The sequence below is a fragment of the Puma concolor genome, chromosome B1 (genome assembly GCF_028749965.1).
Source record: "Puma concolor isolate L17-30 chromosome B1, mPumCon1.1.hap2, whole genome shotgun sequence".
NCBI classification, from domain to species: domain Eukaryota; kingdom Metazoa; phylum Chordata; class Mammalia; order Carnivora; family Felidae; genus Puma; species Puma concolor.
This window is the reverse complement of record NC_141670.1, coordinates 159,899,894-159,906,081: the sequence shown is the minus strand read 5'-3', so window position 1 is coordinate 159,906,081 and position 6,188 is coordinate 159,899,894.

Here is a 6,188-nt window from a genome sequence, read left to right as displayed (position 1 = left end):
GCTAGAAGACTTTTTCAATTGTAGGCTAAAATAACGGTAGCTAAATATAATAGGTAACAAATGTTATACTGCTCATACCACCATCATACAGAAACAGCACAACCTTCTGGTGGGAAATTTACCTTTTCTGCTTAAATCAGACTTACCTGATGAAGATGCCAGTCATTGTAGGGCTGTGCAATTTCTATGGGAATGGTGACCTCTTCCTATGTAAATTCCAGTAAAAACTAAATATAAGTTAAAGAGCATCAAAGAGAAGACTTGGATAGGAAATCCTGGAAAGAAGTTACACACCAAAATTGTAGTTACCCCTGAGAATCAGCTACCCATACTCACCTTTTTTTTGAGAATTTGGTTGAAGTAATAAGTTCTTCTTTCCTTTAGCATCTTCCAGGTGAGTGGTTATCTCATATACAAACAAAAGAATCCTGATTAATATACAGAATTGTTCTGTAATTATTAATATAGAGCGGTACACAATATTATGTGAAATGAATAACCTGGATTGCAGAGTTGAGTATATTATTAAATTTATTATTAAAGAAATAAGAAGCACTCAAAGTCTGTCAATATGTGTGTGTATTTTATAAAGTTTTATTTATTTTGAGAGAGACAGAGAGTGCACAATGGGAGGAGGAGTGGAGAGAGAGAATCCCAACTAGGCTCTGCGCTGTCAGTGCAGATTCCCACAGGGCCTCAGTCTCACAAACTGTGAGATCATGACCTGAGCCAAATCAAGAGTCAGATGCTCAACCAACTGAGCCACCCAGGAATCCCATGTCTGTCAGTGTTTCACAGATGACAGCAATGGTTACCTTTGAATGGTAAGATTGCTCTTGTTTATTTTTCTCTTAAAATTTTCTGAAACTTTCAAATAACTAGTATATTACTTTTAAAATTAAAAAGCACTAAGCATTTTCAAACATTATTAATTTTAACTATAATATAATCTGATCTTAATTATAAATCAAAATTTATTATAATGGGATTCCTCTGCCCTAAAGTTCAGGTCTTCTACATGAATAACATCTAATTTAAAATAAATGCCCAAATACATGTCCACATTGCAGAAACACCAGGTGTATCTTACAAGATATCCATATCATCTGTGAAAAAAATTAAAAATATATTTTATTGTCTATATTGTTTTTATTATTTTCAAAATACTAGGAATCTAAATACATTTAACAAGTACAACAAGAGGTATTAGGCATCTTTTTTTTAAACATGAATTCCAAATGTATGGAGTATTATGAGGAAAGGTTAAGAAATTCAAATTGAGTTATGAATAAACTGAAATATACTTGATTGTTCATAACTATTAGATTCACAATCAGTGCATAGTCCAATAAGTTTTTTGAAGCTTTGTGCATACATTTTAATCTGAGTTAAGTATGTTAATGGCTTCAGCCAAATTATGAATGCTCCATAACAGAATATCACAAAGACAAGACTGTAGAGAACTGCTTTATTAAACAGAAATGACTTGTTACATGAAGTGTCCTTGAAGTTCTATATTATATATATGCCTTCTTGTATCTGCAATGTTTCTGAACATTTTTACTTTGGTTGTAACCAAGTGAAACATATACTTTTCCACTTTATAATCAGACTACTGCATTTTCTTCAAATGCTTTTTGTTGCTATTTACATTTCTTTGGGAAATACACATTTTAATTTTAATAAGATGCAATTTGAGCGATATGATATGTAACACAATCAAGTACCACTTAACTCTTAAATATCTATCATTGTGTTTGTATTATACTTAGGAGCACATTTTTGGTTGATGTTTCCAGATACAAAAGACCATATTATGTACATTCCAAACATAAAAATGGATTTTTGGAAGCTTCTTAGAACAAATTGAAACCCCTCCCACCCACAAAATACACCATTTATAAGTTCACTGTGGAAAGCCAGTAGGTGGAGGCAAGTCAGTTTCTTATATGTCTATAGTCACCAGTTTGAATTACTTTTCTTGCTTAGCTGATTTTGAATGGGCCTAGGCATTGTGGTTGTATTTTTCAGTCAGACAAAATTACCACCTGGCTCTGAATCTAGAATCTCTAGCTGTGGCTCATATTTCATTGTTACCATTGTGATTTTATTTAACTCTGCTAAAGAAACATTTCGGTATGAAACAATCTAGGTGTTTTCACAAAGAACCATCTGTAAAAGGCCTTTGCCAGAAACCTGTTAAATTTTCTCTTCTGTAATTAAATTCCAAACTTCTTTTTACGGAAGCAATGCTGCATCATGGGGTCAAGTTTATTTTCAAATGATATTTGTTTTGATTCAGTACTTTTATCTGAATGCTTCTATGCAATTTAGATAATCTCCCAAAATTATAAAGCATGATAATCAATGGTTTTATATATACCCGCCCCTTCAAGGCCTCTTGGAGAAAATAGAAAGGCATATGATAGGAATCACCTTGTATGTTAGGGATATTGAGATTTATCTATGTATTATTCTCAAAACAGTATCAAGAAAAGCTTGATAATGGTATTATAGTAAAATGTGACTATCTTCTTACCTAGTAAATCTACTTCTAAAAGGCAATTATATTTTTACCACAATATTTGTTACACCATTGTTTGTGATAAAAACTGTTGAAATAACCCAATTGTAAATCAGTAAAGGTGACATACACTATACAAATGTACATCAATAAAAGGTTGTGTGTGTGTGTGTGTGTGTGTGTGTGTGTGTGTGTGTATAATAGCAGAAAAAGAAGCCTTAAAAGAGGAAGTTGTCTAGTATGTGGCAAGATCTATACTATATAGTCATTAATACTGTGTGCATAGATCATACAGCCAAATGAGTTAATTCAAATAATCATCCACCCACCTATGTAATTGTACACTGTGAAATGTTTATCAAGGGGATGTGCGAGGACCAGTACACATAAAAACTAAGTTGCTAAGAAGTATATATAGCATTATCCTAATTAAATACAATGCTTGGAAGTGATAATTTTCAATATGCACATCAAATCTAAAACAATTAAAATGGGAGAGGAGGTGTAGGCAGATGGTGGTCTGGATTTTTTTCTCCTTTCAATACAATTTAATTGTAGAAAAAATTCAATTGTAGAAAAAAATTGAATTACATTAGTAGAAATGAATTTATAAAGTTTTTAAAAATTTTTAACATTTTGACAGGTAATTAAGAAAATAGTTTACATTATTTAAAAAAATCAATATTTACAAACTCATTGTTTTCTATTTTAAAGCAATTATTTGCAAGTTCGATAACACTGGAGCATTGATTTGCAGTTACACTGACTCAGCAGAAATGAGAGTGATCCACTTGTTTTCCTCAACATGAGGAACTTCCATATGTAGAGAAAACAGAGGAGTTAGTGACTTGCCTGTGGACAAGAGTTTATTTCCAGAAATGTAGAAATGTTGTGTCTCCAGACTAGGAGTCAGCAAAATAGACCAGGTCGCATCCAGTCCTCGGCCTGTTTTTATAGGGGCTTTCCAGCCAAAAATGGATGTTACATTTTAAAAGATTGAAAAAAATCAGAAGAAAAATATTTTACATGAAATATTTTTATTTTATGAAATAAAATTCTATGAAATTTAAATTTCAGTGGCCATACATGTCTTGATGAGGAGGTATTTAATACATTCACAATTTTGTGCTATCACCAGCCATCTGATTTCAAACCTTGTTATTATTATGGTTTTTTTTTTTAGTTTATTTATTTATTTTGAGAGAGACAGGACAGCATGAGCTGGGGAGGGGCAGAGAGAGAGGGAGAGAGAGAGAATCCCAAGCAAGCTCCACACTGTTAGCACAGAGTCCAATGCAGATCTTGAACCCATGACACTGAAATCATGATCTGAGCCGAAACCAAGAAGTGGATGCTTAATTGACTGAGCTACCCAGGTGCCTCCGATTTCAAAACTTTTTAAATCACTCCACCCCCATGGGTGGAGTGGGAATGGGAATAGTCCACCCCCATTCTTCTGTCCCTTCATCCTTTGGCAACCACTAATCTAGTTTATCTCTCTAATAATAATCAAAAATAGTAATTTATTAATATAAATCAAATTTAGGAATATTAATATGAATTAAGGTCAGTATATCTGTATCAATATTTATATACACATACATCAAACCATATAATACACTCATTTTTTAAAAAGTATAGCATTATTTAAATTTAAAATCTGCTGTTATTTCAGTAGAAGATCCTTGAGCACTTGTTCCTCAAACTTCTTATTAGCATGAATCTTTCTTTGGGGATTAACTAATTTAGTTATGCTCTTCTATAGATATTTAATACTCGAGTCATATCTTTGTGGTTTTTTTTGGTTAGTGTGAAAATAAAATTGTAGTCATCATACTACTTACTGAGTTTAAATTCTAATGGAATTAGAATTTATCCAGAGAAAAATGACATGGAATACTTAACTACTACTTGGTCAATAAAGATCGCTTACTACAAATATACCACAGATGAGAACTACATACCAGAAATGGTAAAGAGGGCCCAGGAAGAAATTTGCATACAAAATTCAAAACATATTGTAAAAAAAAAAAACCTGAGTACAAGTTTATGTGCCCAAAATAATAATTCTGTGAGGAATAAATTACATTCCAGAATATTCCCATTTGAACATAAACTGATGCTAGAAATTCATAGCTGTCAATAGTAGGATTTAAAGTCCACTCTTTGTGAAGTCATTTGGATAATATGCTCATGATACTGGTGCTATTAAAGAAAATATACATTTGTTTGATAATAGATTTCAAAATAGACCACTAAATACAGTCCAGCTTTAACCTCTTGCTACATGCAGAGCTTAGCAAGCCTGTGATGTGTAGACAGCGGGTAATACAGAATATACTCTTAGAGGCTAATTTTATGTTTGTGACCTGTCAAGAGAGTCCCATAGTTTTTTGTGGTTCTTGTGTTTGTTGTCAGGGGAGATATTGGAATGTAGGTTAAATCTTTCAGCATGTTCTTGGAATCGATAACAAAAAGGCCTAGTTTGACACTGGGGATGCTGCTCTGATCTTTTGCTTCCTTATATTGGAGAGTAACATTTCAAACTGGTCACTTCTTTGATATGTTGTTGAGTAAAATGGAGCTGGGGCAGCCCAAATATATATCTATTTCTAGTTTTCTCTGATATTTTTGTTTTAGCTTTTTCTTTACCTTTGTTCAAATTTGCTGTGAACTTTTTCAAAAGTTTTTTTGGAGGTGCCTGGGTGGCTCAGTCGGTTAAGCATCTGGCTTTTGATTTCAGCTCAGGTCATAATTTCAGTGTGGTGAGATTGAGCCCCACGTTGGTCTCCAGGCTGGGCATGGAATCTGCTTAGGATTCTCTCTATTCTCTCTCTCCCTCTTTCTCTGCTTCTCTCGCTCTCAAAAAACTAAATTAAGTAATAAAAAATATCTAAAAAAAACAAAAGTTTTTTTTTCCAACTTTACTGACATATAATGTGTAAATTTATGATGTAAAATATAATGATTTGGTACAAGTATATTTTGTGAATGATCACCACAATAAGGTTAGTTACACCTCACCAGGTCTTCTATGTGCCTGGGCAAGCCTGGAGCTGGCCCTGCAGCTCCCAGCCTTACCTGTGAGCCTTGCCTGCAACAGACAACAGGCTCCCTGTAACACTGCCCCCTGCTCTTAGACCTTGCACAGTGTGGGGCCTGCCCAGCCTTCTCTCTGTATCTCTGTCTCTTTGTCTCTGTATCATTTCTCTCTCCTGTCTTTGACCCTGCCTAGCAGAGCCTTTGTGGCATGTTCTTTCCAGTGCCTGAACTTCGGTAAGCACAGTGATTCGATTTTTTTTTTTTGATTCCACGTATAAATGAGATTGTTTGGTATTTGTCTTTATCTGACTTATTTCACTTATCATAATGCCCTCAAGGCTATCCATGTTGTCACAAATAGCTGAATAATATTCCATTTTAAACTATGTGAGTATATATATATATATATATATATATATATATATATATATATACATATATATATATATATATATATATATATTTCCTTTCCATATATCTGTCCCTAGATACTTAGGTGGTTTCTGTGCCTTGGCTAACTAAATAATGCTGCAATTAACATAGGGGTGGTGATAATCTTCCTGATAGAGTGACTTTATTTCCTTCAGATATATGCTCAGAAGTAGAATCACTGGATCATATG